The sequence below is a fragment of the Dama dama genome, chromosome 14 (assembly GCF_033118175.1).
Source record: "Dama dama isolate Ldn47 chromosome 14, ASM3311817v1, whole genome shotgun sequence".
Taxonomy (NCBI): Eukaryota; Metazoa; Chordata; class Mammalia; order Artiodactyla; family Cervidae; genus Dama; species Dama dama.
This window is the reverse complement of record NC_083694.1, coordinates 6932141-6949564: the sequence shown is the minus strand read 5'-3', so window position 1 is coordinate 6949564 and position 17424 is coordinate 6932141.

The following is a 17424-nucleotide window of genomic DNA, read 5'->3' as shown; positions in this document are numbered from 1 at the left end:
TAATTTTAGTCTCTTCCCCTTATCTATAACCCTCCACTGCATCAGTGAGAAATCTAGCACCTACTGTCTGACAGCCACTTACTTAACTGTTCTGATCTAGCATCTGTTTGCAATGGCCTCAGAGTTGTTAGCTTAGAGCTCCACAGGGGTGTATTGCTGGACTTTCTAATCTGTCCCACTGATCTTTGTGAAAACATTTTATGTTTTATCACTAATTATTTTATGTACAGACATTATTTTACTAGTTCAAATAACTATTAGGTTGCCTTGTAATGTTCAAATGCATATATTATATATAAAGGGCTATGCACTTCTATATTTAATGCAATAACTTCAATGTCTGATATATCATAATTATAATATTAATAATATATATTCCAGTATTTTCCTTAAATCGATTGATGTGGTATTAATTTTTATTGATAATTCTTACTGCTCTTTTTCCTTTTCTGTATTCTATTATGAAAAATTTTAAAACATCACAAAATTTCTAAAATTTCCAAGTGAATACCCATATCTATTTTCTAGATTGTACCAAAAAAATTTACTGTATTTAGTTCACATACCTATGCATCTATTCAGTTCTTTATCCCTACATTCATCAATTCATCTTCTACTTAGAAGCATTTCAACATAGACTGATAAAATCAGTAAACTTTATCCCTAAACATATCAGCAGACATATCACTGAAAGGAACTTAATGTTTATGTTATTTATAGTTTTCTTAGGTAAAGTTTATATAGAGTGAAATTCAGCAAACTTACATATAAAACTTAATGCATTTTGACAGATGTATACATCTGTTAACCCAAATTCCTATCAGGATATATAACATAGCATCACCTTAGAAATTTCCTGCCTGTCTCTTTCCAGAAAAACCATGTTCCTCTCAGACTACATAGTTAAACTTTACTTTTCCACCATGGATTATTTTGCCTTCTTTGAAATGGCATAAAATTAATATTCAGTATACACTACTTTATATTTTAGAAGCATCCACATTGCTTCATGAATCAATTGCTATTAATATTTGTTATGTTTGCTTTGTAGTTTTTGTATAGACTTGTATTTTGTGAATCTATCTCAGTTTGATTACACAGTCTTATGTTAATGGACTTATGGAGCATTTCCAGATTATGTATATTATAAATAAAGCAGCTAAAAACTTTCTTGTGAATATATTTTTGTGATCATATGTTTCCATTTCTTTTCCATGGGCATTTTTTTTTTGTTTTTGTTAAACATCTAGAGTTGGAATAATTTGGTCATGGGTTAGGTGTATATTTAGTCTAAAAGAAACTCAGATTTTTTTAACGACGTGTATAAAACATATTCAAGTTATAATTGTTCCATGGTATCACAAACAATATTGTGAGATTTTAAAGATTTCAACTATCATCGTTTGTATGTGATATCTCATTATAGCATAAAACTCCATCGCTCTGGGGTTTAGTGATGTTTCCATGCCCATTTATGGCATTTTTATATACTTTTTGTGAAGTGTTAGCTCAAGTCTTAAAGTTTAAGACCGTTCTTTTTTGAAATTGGTTTATATCTTTTTATCTCACTATTGTGGCTTACTTTATACTGTTTTATATAGTTTAGATACAAGTAATTTGTCAGATATACTTAATAAATACTTTATTCCTATCTGAGTCAATATTTTTGAATCCTAGTGACTTTGTTCAATGAGCCCAATTTATCAGGGTGTTTGTTTTGGTTTAGTGTGGTTTTGTGATTTTGTCTTAGTTGTTATTTTTGCCTGTTCTATGTAAGAAATGCTTTATCTCCAGGTGATGAAAATATTTCCTCATGGGTCTTTTAGTATCCTTTATGTCATTATTATTTTACATTTGGTGTGATCCTTCTTGAATTAGTTCTTTTGTGTTGTGTGAGATAAGGATTCTGGGTTTTTTTTTTTTTCAACAAGTATTTTAATATTTCAGGTACCACTTAATTGAAAAGTTGATCTTTTCCCATTTTATTTCTTTGGGGCTTTTGTTGAACATCAAGATAATATATTTTCAGATCTGTATATGATTATTATGTTCCATTGATCTAATTTGTTTTTCTTTGTGTTAATGTGATTGCCATTATTTATACCAATCCTATAATATTCACTGCAGTTTTAAAGCGAGCCTTGAAATCCAAGATTTTACTGGCTCTTCTAAATTCTTTGAACTTCCACATAATTTTATGATTCGACTGTAACTGTTTATAAATTTGGTTATAATTATGATTGAATCAGTACATTAGGTAATGATGGACATGCTTAAAAAACTGAGAGACTTTAATGCCATGAATAATGATATATTTAACACTGTTGCATTTCCCTTAAAATATTTTATAATTGTCAGAATAGATGTCATAGATAATATTTATTAAATTTACTTTAAATGTTTTATGTTATTTTAAGTGGTGTTATTTTCTTTTTTGTTTTCCACTTATTTGGTGCTAGTATGTAGAAATACAGTTATTTATGTATATTGACCTCATTCTTATGACACTGGTAAATTTAATTATTTAGTCATAGTCATTTTATTGCAGATCATTTTAGGTTTTCTGCTTATAACTATCCTTTCTAACCCTCATGGGCTATTTTTTCATGCTAAGTTCAGTAATGTTTGTATCTACTGTAATGGTATAAGGGCTTCCCAAATAGCACAGCGGTAAAGAATCTGTCTGCCAGTGCACGAGGCACAGGAGGCCTGGGTTCGATCCCTGAATTGGGAAGATCCCCTGGAGAAGGAAATGGCAACCCACTCCAGTATTCTTGCCTGGGAAATACCATGGACAGAGGAGCCTAGCATTCTATAGTCCAAAGAGTCAGAAATGACTGAGCAACTGAGCACATATACACACACCCACGTGTAATATTGAAAAGAGGTGGTGAGATTAAACATCCTGACCTTAGGGGGAAATATTCAATATCTCACACACAAGTATGATCTTATTTATAGACTTTTAAAATATATTCGTTGAATTGAGAAAGTGCTTCTCTGTTTCAAAATTTCTGAGATGTATTTTTATCATAAATATGTATTTTGTCAATACTTTTTCTGTGTCTACTGAGTTGATTATATATTTCTTTTCTATTATTCTATTAATGTGGTAATTTACATTGTTTTTTTTTAGCATTAAAGCAACATTACTACATTACCAAAAACTAACGGAATTGTCAAAGCAGACCCACATAAATCATAGATTTTCTCCAACACCAAATTTGGGAACTATTCAGAGGATTCCAACACAATAGAAGCACCAACTTTTTCCTGGAGAGACCAAAACCATCAGAAGCAATTTCTAACTATTCCTTCTCCCCACAATGTGTACATGAGTGCTGTGTCCAACTCTTTGTGACTCCATGGACTGTAGCCCTGGGGGCTCCTCTGTCCTTGGAATATTCCAGGGAAGAATACTGGAATGAATTGCCATTTCCTACTCCAGGGACGATGAAAACATGGACACCTAACCATACGCCCATAAAATTTCTGTTAAAGGTTTTTCTTTTCTTTTTTTTTTAAGCATTTATACCCAATGCACTTCACTAATTTTTATTCTTCAGCTGATAACCTTCTATAAATCCTTATATTCTGGATTTATTTACAATAAGAGTCAGACAGACAAATCATGTTTTACCAAAATGCATTTATTTAAAAGCACTGTCAAGTATGTTCTCATTGATAAATGCCATCAGCTTATTTACACAGAAAGTGAAAGTGAAGTCGCTCAGTCGTGTCCGATTCTTTGCGACCCCATGGAATGTAGCCTATCAGGCTCCTCTCTTCATGGGATTATTCAGGCAGCATACTGGAGTGTGTTGCCATTTCCTTCTCTAGGAGATCTTCCCAACCCAGGGATCAAACCCGGGTCTCCCAAATTTCAGGCAGATGCTTTACCATCTGAGCCACCTGGGAAGCTCTATTTACACAGAAGTCTGGTCTAAATCATAGCCCATTTTTAGCTTTACTACATTGTCTACCCTCTGGCCTTGATCAATATTGTCTTGCCAACTATTTACATGTTCATTTTCATAATTTTTCTTAATGTAAATCTTATGAAAATATCCCCCCAAGATTTTATACAAACAAGTCTGTAAACACTCCAGTGACTAACGGAATTTGACCTACATAATGGAAAGTGGAAATTATATTTACATAAATAATTTCAGTAATAACTATATCCCTTCACATACATTTTGATATTTTTATCAACTTGATTTCTCCCTTTCTCTGACATTATGTTATTTGAACATTTTTTTATATATTAATGAAGGAATGTCTGATATTTCTTAAGCCTCCTTCAGACCAATCTATATTGATATGCATGACACTAATCAATAGCTTGAGATAAATCCCTCAATATTTTCTCATTCTGACGAGGAGGAGAAGTTTATTGTAATGTAATACTAAAGTTAATACAGTACAGACTTCAACAGAATATTTGACATATGGCACATAGTTAAAATTACAGTACTTTTCACATATTTAACCTGTGTACCCATAATAGGAATACCTGGGTGGTTACTAGGGGCCATTTTTTTAAAACCTTCTAGATTTCACTTGGTGTTTGGACATAAACATTATCATATATCATGACACATGTTCCTATTAATCAGGTCTTCAGGTAAGATAATACTACCCATTTTCTCCCCAGTTACAATGACATGGTGTTGACTTTTAATACTTTAATCCTGACTATTTGAACCACAAAGGAAGTGACTTCACTCCTGAAATACATGACCTGGGTACATGGAGAACAGAAATAAAGACCACATGGTCTGATGTCATTCTGCCTCAGCTTAAATTTATAATATTGTCCTCATAAGTGCATCTCCCTGGTACAGATCTCTAACACATCTCACTGAGTCATTGAACCCTTAAGGAGATAAGTTTTCCCAGTAATTATAGTATTCAATCACCTTCCTTGGGAAATGGCTCAAATCTTCTCTCCTATCTTTGTTAATGCCTGTGATATTTCATCAGAGACCTGGCTTCTCTGGCTCTGATCCATTCACAGATCTTTCATTATCCTTCTGAAATGGCTTCTTTGTACAAAGTTTCCTGGAAAAAATATTTCTTTTATCATTCACATTCAGTATAATTATTCTTCCTGTCATGCATTACATACATAATGTAGCAATTCTGACACTGGTAAATTTATATATACACTACTGATCAAAATTTATGGTAAGTTCCTTGAAACGCTTTGTCATATTCCACAATCTGGGTGTCAAAAGATTTCCCCTAAGTGCCCCCTATTATATATTTCATGAAGTTCTCACAGAAAGTATACTGGGGTGGTTTCGCATTCCCTCCTCCAGTGAATCCAGTCAATCTTAAGGGAAATCAATCCTGAATACTCATTGCAAAGACTGATGCTGAAGCTCCAGTATTTTCGTCATCTGATGCGAACAGACAACTCACTGGAAAAGTCCCTGATGCTGGGAAAGATCAAAAACAGAAGGAGAAGAAGGCAGCAGAGGATGAGATGGTTGGATGACATCACCTATGTAATGGACATGAATTTGGGAAAATTTTGGCAGATGGTGCAGGACAAGGAGGCCTAGCATGCTGCATTCCACGGGGTTGCAAAGAGTCAGACACAATTGGGTGACTGAACAAGGTGTCCCCTAAAGGAGCATCATTCGTAAATGGGAGTTAACATTGCATTTTCTAAGACCATTTGAGTAACATTTCCACTTTACTTGAAAGAATTTTACAATTCAAACATCATATTTCCATCATGTTAATTTAAAAAAAAAAAAAAAAAACAGTAGTGGACCAAAAATCATGAACCAAGTTATCACACAAATTAGCTACTAGTCAATTAAGTCATCAGGGTTGGCAGGTCAAGCCTCTCTCTATATTATCTCTCTAGATAGCTTTAGTCAGTGATCATAAATGAGCATTGTTCAGTTTCCCAATTTTGGGATAGAATCAGTAGTGGTTTTATTAGCATCAGTAAAAGTTAATAACAGGTCTGAGCAAATGTAATGTGTGTTAGCAAATGCAGTACACTGAGATTTGCTTTTAAGTACTCTCATGATTGCCTCCTTGCTAGAAATTAAGCCTGCATTCTCTAGTGACTCAGATGGTAAAGAATCAACAAATGGGAGATCCGGGTTCAATCCCTGAGTCTGGAAGATCCCCCTGGAGAAGGGAATGGCTACCCACTTCAGTGTTCCTGCCTGGAGAATTCCAAGGACAGAAGGGCCTGGCGAGCTACAGTCCATGGGGTCGCAAAAAGTCGGACACAACTGAGTGACTACAGATACACATGCTTCATTACCATTTGCCATGATTTCTCTTGGTTTCCACTGAGGTTCCTTCTTAACTCCTATTTTCCCTCCTCTAATATGGTGCTTGCTGCTGCTAAGTCACTTCAGTCGTGTCCAACTCTGTGTGACACCATAGAAGGTAGCCCACCAGGCTCCTCTGTTCACAGAATTCTCCAGGCAAGAGTACTGGAGTGGGTTGCCATTTCCCTCTCCATATGTGATGCTTAGTTTTGACTATGTGACGTACCCACAAAGCAAGGAGTATAATTAATATTACATGTACCACCTCTCTTTGATCCATCCCTGGAAAATACTGAAAGATTTGATGGGTAAAGAATTACAGGATTCCCCCTGCCTTTACCTAATGGGGATACATTCACTGTAAATACAAATCTGAGTATATGGGGTGAGGTTTTGACCTAGCGTAGGTGTTGGAGAAGACTCTTGAGAGTCCTTTGGACTGCAAGGAGATCCAACCAGTCCATCCTAAAGGAGATCAGTCCTGGGTGTTCATTGGAAGGACTGATGCTGAAGGTGAAACTCCAATACTTTGGCCACCTCATGCAAACAGTTGACTCATTGGAAAAGACCCTGATGCTGGGAAAGATTGAGGGCAGGAGGAGAAGGGGATGACAGAGAATGAGATGGCTGGATGGCATCACTGACTCAATGGACATGAGCTTGGATAAGCTCCAGGAGTTGGTGATGGACAGGGAGGCCTGGCGTGCTGCAATTCATGGGGTTGCAAAGAGTCAGACATGACTGAAAGACTGAACTGAACTGAAATGAACTAAACTGAGGATATCCTCAGGAATACATTATATTTAATACATATTAAGTTCATTGATGTCTCCTTCGATTTACAAACATAAGTACAGCCCTTAATATGGGACATCCAGATTAGTCAGGATAAATAAAATCTCTGTGAGATGGGAAAGGTATAAAAAACCTCAATCACTCCTTCCCATTGTTATGAAAAAGCTTTAAAGTTAATTAGGTCCCATTTGTTTACTGTTTCTTTTATTTCCTTTGTTATTTATTTCCTAAACATTTACTTGTATTACGCATAACTGCTTTTGCTACAAAGTATATCAATGAAGTCCTAGAGTAGGATGAGTGTTTTTTGTTTTTTTTTTTTTTTTAGGATGAGTGTTAATTCCAATTGATCACTTAATATTTATTTGTAGCCACCACACTGCATAATGGCAGTAAGAGGGATCAATTATGAGTAAGCCCTTCACTTGGTGGAATTTTTACCTAGAGCCATTACTGAATGAGTTCTTTTGCATTCTTACTAAGTAAAATGTCTTACCGTGTTAGAGACTTCAGAGAGTAAGAAGGAAATGTGTCTAAGTGTTTGGTTTCTTTTTTCTTTTCCCCATCTGTGCATGCTTTCTACTTCTCTTTAAAGAATTTCTGTAAGATTGTTAGTTTTTTAACTTATATGTTACATGGGTTTCATCCATGAAATAATCTAGATATAGACTTGTGTTTCTGAAAATATTTTAATAATTTTGTCTTTTACAAGGTACAGATTAAGGAACATTTTATACTTTTTTGCTAATTTTTGAGTAGTAATTTTGAATTGATTGATTTTGTCTAAGTTTATTGAATTAACTAACATAAATTTTCATTATAGCCTCTTATTATATTCATATTATTAGTAGTATTCTCAGTATGCCTCTTCTATTATTCCTCGGTTCAGTTCAGTCACTCAGTCATGTCTGACTCGTTGGAACCCCATGGACTGCAGCACGCCATGCTTCCCTGTCCATCACCCACACCCAGAACCTGTTCAAACTCATGTCCATCTAGTCGGTGATGCCACCCAATCATCTTATCTTCTGCCATCCCCTTCTCCTCCTGCCCTCAATCTTTCCCAGCATCCGGATCTTTTTCAGTGAGTCAGTTCTTCCCATCAGGGGGTCAAAGTATTGGAGTTTCAACTTCAGCATCATTGCTTCCAATGAATATTCAGGACTGATTTCCTTTAGGATTGAATGGTTTGATCTTGCAATCCAAGGGACTCCCAAGAGTCTTCTCCTATACCACAGTTTAAAAGCATCAATTATCCTGTGTTCAGCTTTCCATAGAGTCCGACTCTCACATCCATACATGACTACTGGAAAAACCTCAGCCTTGACTATACAGACCTTTGTCAGCAAAGTAATGTCTCTGCTTTTTAATATGCTGTCTAGGTAGGTCATAGCTTTTTTTCCAAGGAGAAAGTGTCTTTTAATTCTGTGGCTACAGTCACCGTCTGCAGTGATTTTTTGTTCTAGTTCTGTGGAAAATGCCATTGATTACTTTGATAGGAATTGCATTCATTTCCTGTAGTTTGCCTTAGATAGTATAGTCATTTTAATAATAGTGATTCTTCTAATCCAAGAATGCAGTATATCTTTCACTGTGTTTGTGTGTCTTCAGTTTCTTTCATCAGTGTCCTATAGTTTTCAGAGTACAGGTGTTTTGCATCTTTAGGTAAGTCTATTCCTAGGTATTTTATTCTTTTTCATGCAGTGGTAAATGGGGTTTTCCCTTTAATTTCTATTTCAGACTCCTACGAGGGACAGATGATTTTAAAGGACAAATTCCTGTCCCAATATGCATTACACCTTGGGATAATTACAACAGCTACAGCAGCAGCACCCTATTGTCTCTTTAGATGAGATGGTCCTAACAGCCACCAATACCTTTCATAACAGAGAACAAGAGAGGGAGGCCAAGGCTCAGGAAAGGGAAAGAAGGAACGAGACAAGGCATGCCCAGATGCTGGCCACAATCCAGGGAAGCCCTATGGCAAATCCTGAGTCCTTAAAGAACAAGGCATGAGGTAAATGCCTAATCTGTAGACGGGCAGGGCAATGGGCCAAAGAGTGTCCAAACCATGATAAGTCTCCTAAAACAGCTTGCTACAAATGCCATCAGTTGTGATATTGGGCAACACTCTGCCCTTGGGATCAAAGAACCTCAAGGTCAAGTGCCAAACCTTCTCTCATGATGGTTCAACAGGACAGAAGCAGCCCGCTCCAGCCAGCCCGCCTGTCACAAATAACCATCATGAACTGGAGCCAAGGGTGCAACTGGATGTGGCAGGTGGGTCTGAGAATTTCTTGGTTGATACAGGGGCTACCTACTCTGTCCTGACCTCCTCTGGAGCCTTCTTCTCACAAACCTGTACCATTTTGGGTGCCACAGGAAAAACACTTACAAAAAGATTCACCCAAGTACTTCTTTGTTTGTGGGATGGACAAATATTTTCCCACAAGTTTTTGGTGGTCCCCGAGTGCCCTACCCCCTTATTGGGAAGAGATCTTTCCTTGCCTTTGAAAGCTTGCAGCTATTACAGTTCTGATTGAAGATGCTTTAAAACTCTTCCCTTGGGGGCAAACTAACTATTTTTATCAGCCACCAAGTGAAACAACTCCTAAATGGGAGGAGCCATTTATGGTTGTCTGATCAAAGGATCCTCAGATAGAAAGTGGTGCTGATGGAAAATCCAGGCCTGACTATATCCCCTTGTGAGGTTCTTAACCCAGCCACCATCCTGCCTACCACTGAGGGCTTTCTCCCCTTTCACTCTTGCCTAGAAATGTTGGACCACTGGACAAAACCCTGAGAGGGATTGTCAGAAGATCCTCTGACCAATCCTGAAGAAATCTTGTACATGGATGGAAGCAGCTTTGCCTTGGATGGAGAAAAAAGAGCTGGACAAGCAGTAGTCTCCAATTTTGAGACCACAGAGGCTAAACCTTTGCCACCATGTACTTTAGCCCAGTTAGCTGAGTTCATAGCCTTGACTCAAGCTTTAAAGCTGGGAAAAGGAAGAAGAATAGCCATTTGCACTGACTCCAAGTATGCCTTTCTGGTGCTACATGCACATGCCGATATTTGGAAAGAAAGAGGCCACTTGACCACCTGAGGGTCCCCAATCAAATATGGTGATCAAATCCTTAGACTCTTAGAGGCAGTCCATCTGTCCACTGAGGTTTCAGTCTCCCACTGTAAAGGACACCAAAAAGGGAGCACAGAAGTGACACGAGGGAACCAAGCAGCCAATCATGCAGCTAAGAGAGCAGTGTTACACAATAATGACCTAATAGGGGTTGCCACCTTAGTTCCACAGACTAATTTGCCAGAAACTCCTTCATATACTTAAGGTGAGATTATTAAAGCGAAGAGTGAGGGCTTTCAACAAGACCATATGGGGTGATTCAAGAAGGGACTCCTTTTTCTGCCTGGGAACCTCCAATGAAAGTTGGTTAACTCCTTACATGCCACCACTCATTTAAGAGAGAAGACCCTCCAAAGATTACTAGAAAGGTCCTTCAGAGGAACAGGCCTCCAAGTGACTACAGCGCAAGCGGTCTCCTCTTACCCCACTTGCCAATGAAACAACCCCCAAGGAGCTTGAAGACCCAACCTGGCCCAGCCCATCTAATGATGTGGGGCCTACTCAGGAGAGGGCTGGCAGATGGACTTCACCCAGATGCCAGTTTCTCAAGGGTATAAATACCTATCAGTCATGATAGATACATTCACAGGATGGATTGAATGCTTTCCCACCCAGACTGAGAAGACTGAGGAGGTGGTAAAAACTGCTCCATGAAATCATTCTAAGATTTGGTCTGCCCAGGTTATTACAAAGTTACAATGGGGCATCATTTACTTCTAAGGTCACCCAACGTGTCTCTAAAGCATTGGGCATTACTTATTATCTCCATTGTGCCTGGAAGCCTCAGTCTTCAGGAAAAGTAGAAAGAGCCAACCAATTCTTAAAATCAGTGGTATAAAATATAACCCAGGAGACTTCCTGTAATGCAAGGAGGCTTTACCTTCACACCTGTATTGCCCCCTAAGGAACAGGTTGGTCTTAGTCCTTATGAGATGCTATATGGGAGAACTTTTTGTTTATGTCAATGACCTCTTTCTAGATCCAGAGGCTCAGACCCTCCAGTCTTATACTATGGCCATTGGACAATTCCAACAGGATATACACTTGTGGGGTGTCAACCAGGACCCAAAAGATTCTAGAGTCACCACTATATGCTCTAGTGACTCATGTCCTAATTAAAGCCTGGAAAGGTGGATCCCCAAAGGCTCAACTCCAGCCCATATGGAAGAGTTCCTACACTGTACTACTTTCTACCCCCACAGCAGTCAAGGTACCAGGACACAACTCCTGGATTCACTACTCAGGAGTCAAGCTGTGGGAAAAACCAAAAGAGGATACTTGATACACCTGTGAGCCCCTGGGAAATCTCAGATACCTATTCAGGAATACAAATGAGTGCCATTCTAATAAACACCCCCAAAATTAAGTTTCTGGGGGTAACATTTTTCAGGATAGCTCTAAAGAGCCAACATAACTTGGTAGAGGTTGTACTCAAAAATAGACAGGAGACAGATCTCCTGATCCCTGAACAAGGAGGGATTTGAGCCATCTTGAATGAGACATGTTGTTTCTGGATAAAAACCTACAGCTAAGTTAAAGAAAGTCTCACAATCCTCAAGAAAAACATTCAGATCCGATAATATCTCAAAGAACAAGCTGGAGAGTTCTCGGGGTGGCTACAATCTCTCTTTGGGGGATCCTTCTCCTGGTGAGGGGGAATTTGGAGTTGGCTAATGCCCCTAATAATCCTTGTTATCACCATACTGATGCTGCTTATTATTGCTTCATGTATTATCAACTGTCTAATCTGTTTTGTATCTGCCCAGGGCAACACGCTACAACATGCAGTGCCAGTTTAACAAGGATATATAAAACTACAGCCAACTATGGAAAATACCACTCACCCTTAGATGGACATCAGTATAAGGACTCTGAGGCTTGAGACTAGCAATAAGGTGAGGTCCAATGCTAAAAGAAAAAAAGGGGAAAATCCCATGAAAATGGAAAAGAAAGGTCCAAGGACAAGAGTGAGTACCGCAGGTAAAACAAACAGCCCTCCTGGCTAGCCCAACTTACATAGGACAGGCTCAGGGAGGAGGAGGCGAATGTATAAAAAAGAGGAAGCCTAGAAGAATTGACGCCTCTTTTCTGTTCATTTTTTGGTTCAGCCTGCCCTCACTCCTTGAGGCTGTACTATCCTTTTTTTTTTTTTTTTTTTTTTTCCCTAATAAAACTGAACTGTAACATCGATTCATCCATCACTTTAAATTTTTGCTGTGGCGGAGACAGAACCGAGGAAATCACACACTCCCCCAAAAATACTGTGACTCCACATCACTAAAATCCTTAAATCTTCAGAAGCCAAAGAATATCTGGAAAGATACTAGAGATCTGCCGCAGTAAACAAGGTCAGATCAGACACTGAATTGCCTCTTTGAAGTCATTTCACTAAAAATTGATACTGAAGCTATTCTAAAAGTGACATTCTATCAAAGACTACGAATTTTCTTATCATATGAGCAATTTTTATCCTTGCTTTTTAAAATTAATTTATTTTTTTAATTGGAAGCTAATTACTTTACAATATTGTAGTGGTTTTTGCCATACATTGACATGAATCAGCCATGGGTGCACATGTATTCCCCATCCTGAATCTTTCTCACACATCCCTCCCCATCCCATTCCTCAGTGTCATCCCAGTACACCAGCCCTGAGCACCTTGTCTAATGCATCAAACCTGGACTGGTGATCTACTTCACATATGGTAATATACATGTTTCAATGCTATTCTTGCAAATCATCCCACCCATGCCTTCTCCCACAGAGTCCTAAAGTCTCTTCTTTATGTCTGTGTCTCTTTTGCTGTCTCGCATGTAGGGTCATTGTTAACATCTTTCTAAATTCCACATATATGCATGAATATACTGTATTGGTGTTTTTCTTTCTGATTTACTTCACTCTGTATAATAGGCTCCAGTTTCATCCACCTCATTAGAACTGACTCAAATGCATTCTTTTTAATAGCTGAGTAATATCCCATGTGCATATGTACCATGGCTTTCTTATCCATTCGTCTGTCGATGAATACCTAGGTTGCTTCCATGTCCTAGCTATTGTAAAGAGTGCTGCCATGAACATTGGTGGTACATGTATCTCTTTCAATTCTGGTTTCCTCAGTGTGTATGCCCAGCAGTGTGATTGCTGGGTTGTATGGCAGTTCTATTTCCAGTTTTTAAGGAATCTCCACACTGTTCTCCATAGTGACTGCACTAGTTTGCATTCCTAACAAGAGTGAAAGAGGGTTCCTTTTTCTCCACACCTGCTCCAGCATTTATTGTTTGTAGACTTTTTGATAACAGCCATTCTGACAGGCATGAGATGGTACTTCATTGTGGTTTTGATTTGCCTTTCTCTGATAATGAGTGACGTTGAGCATCTTTTCATGTGTTTGTTAGCCATCTGTATGTCTTCTGTGGAGAAATGTCTGTTTAGTTCTTTGGCCCATTTTTTGATTGGGTCATTTATTTTTCTGGAATTGAGTTGCAGGAGTTGCTTGTATATTTTTGAGAATAATTCTTTGTCAGTGACTTTGTTTGCTATTATTTTCTCCCATTCTGAAGGCTGTCTTTTCACCTTGCTTATAATTTCCTTTGTTGTGCAAAAGCTTTTAAGTTTAAATAGGTCACATTTGTTTATTTTTGGTTTTTGTTTCCATTACTCTGGGAGGTGGGTCAAAGAGGATCCTGCTGTGATTTATGTCAGAGAGTGTTTTGCCTATGTTTTCCTCTAAGAGTTTTATAGTTTCTGATCTTATGTTTAGATCTTTAATCCATTTTTAGTTTATTTTTGTGTATGGTGTTAGAAAGTGTCCTAGCTGCATTCTTTTACAAGTGGTTGGCCAGTTTTCCCAGCACCACTTGTTAAAGAGATTGTCTTTTCTCCATTCTATATTCTTGCCTCCTTTGTCAAAGATAAGGTGTCCATAGGTGCATGGATTTATCTCTGGGCTTTCTATCTTGTTCCATTGATCTATATTTCTGCCTTTGTGTCAGTACCATACTGTCTTGATGACTATAGCTTTGTAGTATAGTCTGAACTCTGACAGGATAATTTTTCCAGTTCCATTCTTCTTTCTCAAGATTGCTTTGGCTATTTGAGATTTTTTTTTTTTTTTAATTTCCAAACGAATTGTGAAATTATTCGTTCTAGTTCTCTGAAAAATACCATTTGTAGCTTGATAGGGATTGCATTGAATCTATCAATTGCTTTGGGTAGTATACTCATTTTCACTATATTGATTCTTCTGATCCATGAACATGGTATATTTCTCCATCTATTTGTGTCATCTTTGATTCCTTTCATTAGTGTTTAATCGTTTTCTATATATAGGTCTTTTGTTTCTTTAGGTCGATTTATTCCTAAGTATTTTGTTCTTTTCGTTACAATGGTGAATGGAATTGTTTCCTTAATTTCTCTTTCTGTTTCTCATTGTTAATGTATAAGAATGCAAGGGATTTCTGTGTGTTAATTTTATATCCTGAAATTTTACTGTATTCATTGATTAGCTCTAGTAATTTTCTGGTAGAGTCTTTAGGGTTTTCTATGTAGAAGATCATATCATCTGCAAACAGTGAGAGTTTTACTTCTTTTCCAATCTGGATTCCTTTTATTTCTTTTACTTCTCTGATTGTTGTGGCTAAAACTTCCAAAATTATGTTGAATCATAGTGGTGAGAGTGGGCACCCTTGTATTGTTCCTGGCTTTAAGGGAAATGCTTTCAATTATTCACCATTGGGAACAATGTTTGCTGTGGGTTTGTTATATATGGCTTTTATTATGTTGATTTGGTTCCTTCTATGACTGCTTTCTGGAGGGTTTTTACCATAAATGGATATTGAATTTTGTCAAAGGCTTTCTCTGCATATATTGAGATAATCATATGGTTATTATTTTTCAATTTGGTAATGTGGTATATCACATTTATTGATTTGCAAATATTGAAGAATCCTTACATCCCTGGGATAAAGCCCACTTGGTCATGATGTATGATCTTTTTTATATGTTGTTGGATTCTGTTTGCTAGAATTCTGTTAAGGAATTTTGCATCTATATTCATCTGTGATGTTGGCCTTTAGTTTTCTTTTTTTGTAGCATCTTTTCCTGGTTTTGTTATAAGGGTCTTGGTGGCCTCATAGAATGAGTTGGAAAGTTTACCTTCCTCTGAAATTTTCTGGAAGAGTTTGAGTGGGATAGGTGTTAGCTCCTCTCTAAATTTTTGGTAGAATTCACCTGTGAAGCCATCTGGTTCTAGGGTTTTATTTGTTCAAAGATTTCTGTTTACAGTTTCATTTTCTGTGCTTTTGATGGGTCTGTTAAGATTTTTTGTTTCTTCCTGGTTCAGTTTTCGAAAGTTAGACTTTTCTAAGAATTCATCCATTTCTTCCAAGTTGTCCAATTTATTGGCATACAGTTGCTGATAGTAGTCGCTTATGATCCTTTGTACTTCTGTGTTGTCTATTGTGATTTCTCCATTTTCATTTCTAATTTTGTTGATTTGATTCTTCTCCATTTTTTCCTTGATGAGTCTGGCTAATGGTTTGTCTATTTTATTTATCTTCTCAAAGACCCAGCTTTTAGTTTTGTTGGTTTTTGATATAGTCTCCTTTGTTTCTTTATCAATTATTTCTGCCCTAATTTTTATGATTTCTTTCCTTCTACTAACCCTGGGGCTCTTCATTTCTTCTTTTTCTAGTTTCTTTGGGTGTAAAGTTAGATTATTTGCTTGATTTTTCTCTTGTTTCTTGAGGTAAGCTTGTATTGCTATGAACCTTCCCCTTGGCACTGTTTTAACCAAATGCCATAGGTTCTGGGTTGTTGTGTTTTCATTTTCATTTGTTTCTATGCATATTTTTATTTCTTCTGTGATTTGTTGGTTATTCAGAAGCATGTTTTTTAGCCTACATATGTTTGTATTTTTAATAGTTGTTTTTTTTTTTTTTTTTTCCTGCAGTTAACATCTAATCTTACTGCATTGTGATCAGAATTGATGCTTGAGATGATTTCCATTTTTTTTTTTTTTAATTTATCAAGGCTAGATTTATGGCCCAAGATGTGATCTATCCCAGAGAAGGTTCTGTGTGTGCTTGAGAAAAAGGTGAAATTCATTGTTTCGGGGTTAAATGTCCTATAGATATCAATTAGGTCTAACTGGTCCATTGCATCTTTGTTTTTGATTCTCTCTCTCCATATGCTAAGTTTTATCAGTAGTAGTTTACATCAGGGATTGTTAAATAATACTTGCAGTAACTTTGGTCTTTTAATCATAGTTACACAGATATTTTACTGGTTTTGGCTTGCTCTTTAATTCGCCATGGAAGGTGTGATTTGAATAAGATGCTTCCCTGTGGAAAAATCTGGGACTAATACTTGGGTTTTCTGGCTGTTATCCTGAATGCCCTCTCTTTTTGCCTGGATCATCAATAAGATCATAGCAGTCAAATCCCAGAATTTATTCAAATTCTATGATCTCTTTAAAAGTTTCACTAAGAAAACTCTATGTATAAGAAAGTGTTTGAATTTTGAAATATGACCAGTTTTTTTTAACTTTAGTTTTAAAAGAAAAAAAAAAAAGTACTAATTTAGAATTCATAAAACAGTTGTTATTTAGTGATAACCTTTAAACTTCACAGCTCCCAATCAGTTTTTCAACTATCTAAACTTTTAAAGTGGAAAAATTATATAACTTAAGGTGATAATTTTAGCTTAGCTACTAATTTGTAATTACAAATCTCTAGCTTCATATCCATGAGTACTTCTAGTGATATTATTTACTATGTTTTTCTAAATTTCTCCTGTAAATAATATTCTATTTTCACTGTGGGGGAAGAAAATTTCTTTCTTTTTTTTTTTTTTTATTAGTTGGAGGCTAATTACTTCACAACATTTCAGTGGGTTTTGTCATACATTGATATGAATCAGCCATAGATTTACACGTATTCCCCATCCCGATCCCCTCTCCCACCTCCCTCTCCACCCGATTCCTCTGGGTCTTCCCAGTGCACCAGGCCCGAGCACTTGTCTCATGCATCCCACCTGGGCTGGTGATCTGTTTCACCATAGATAGGGAAGAAAATTTCTGATCTTTGAAACAAACAATAGTTTCCACTAGAAGCTGAGTAACTGAATAGATGAACCAGCATTACAGTTTGGCAAATATGTTCCTTTTGGCTGATGACAAATAACATTATT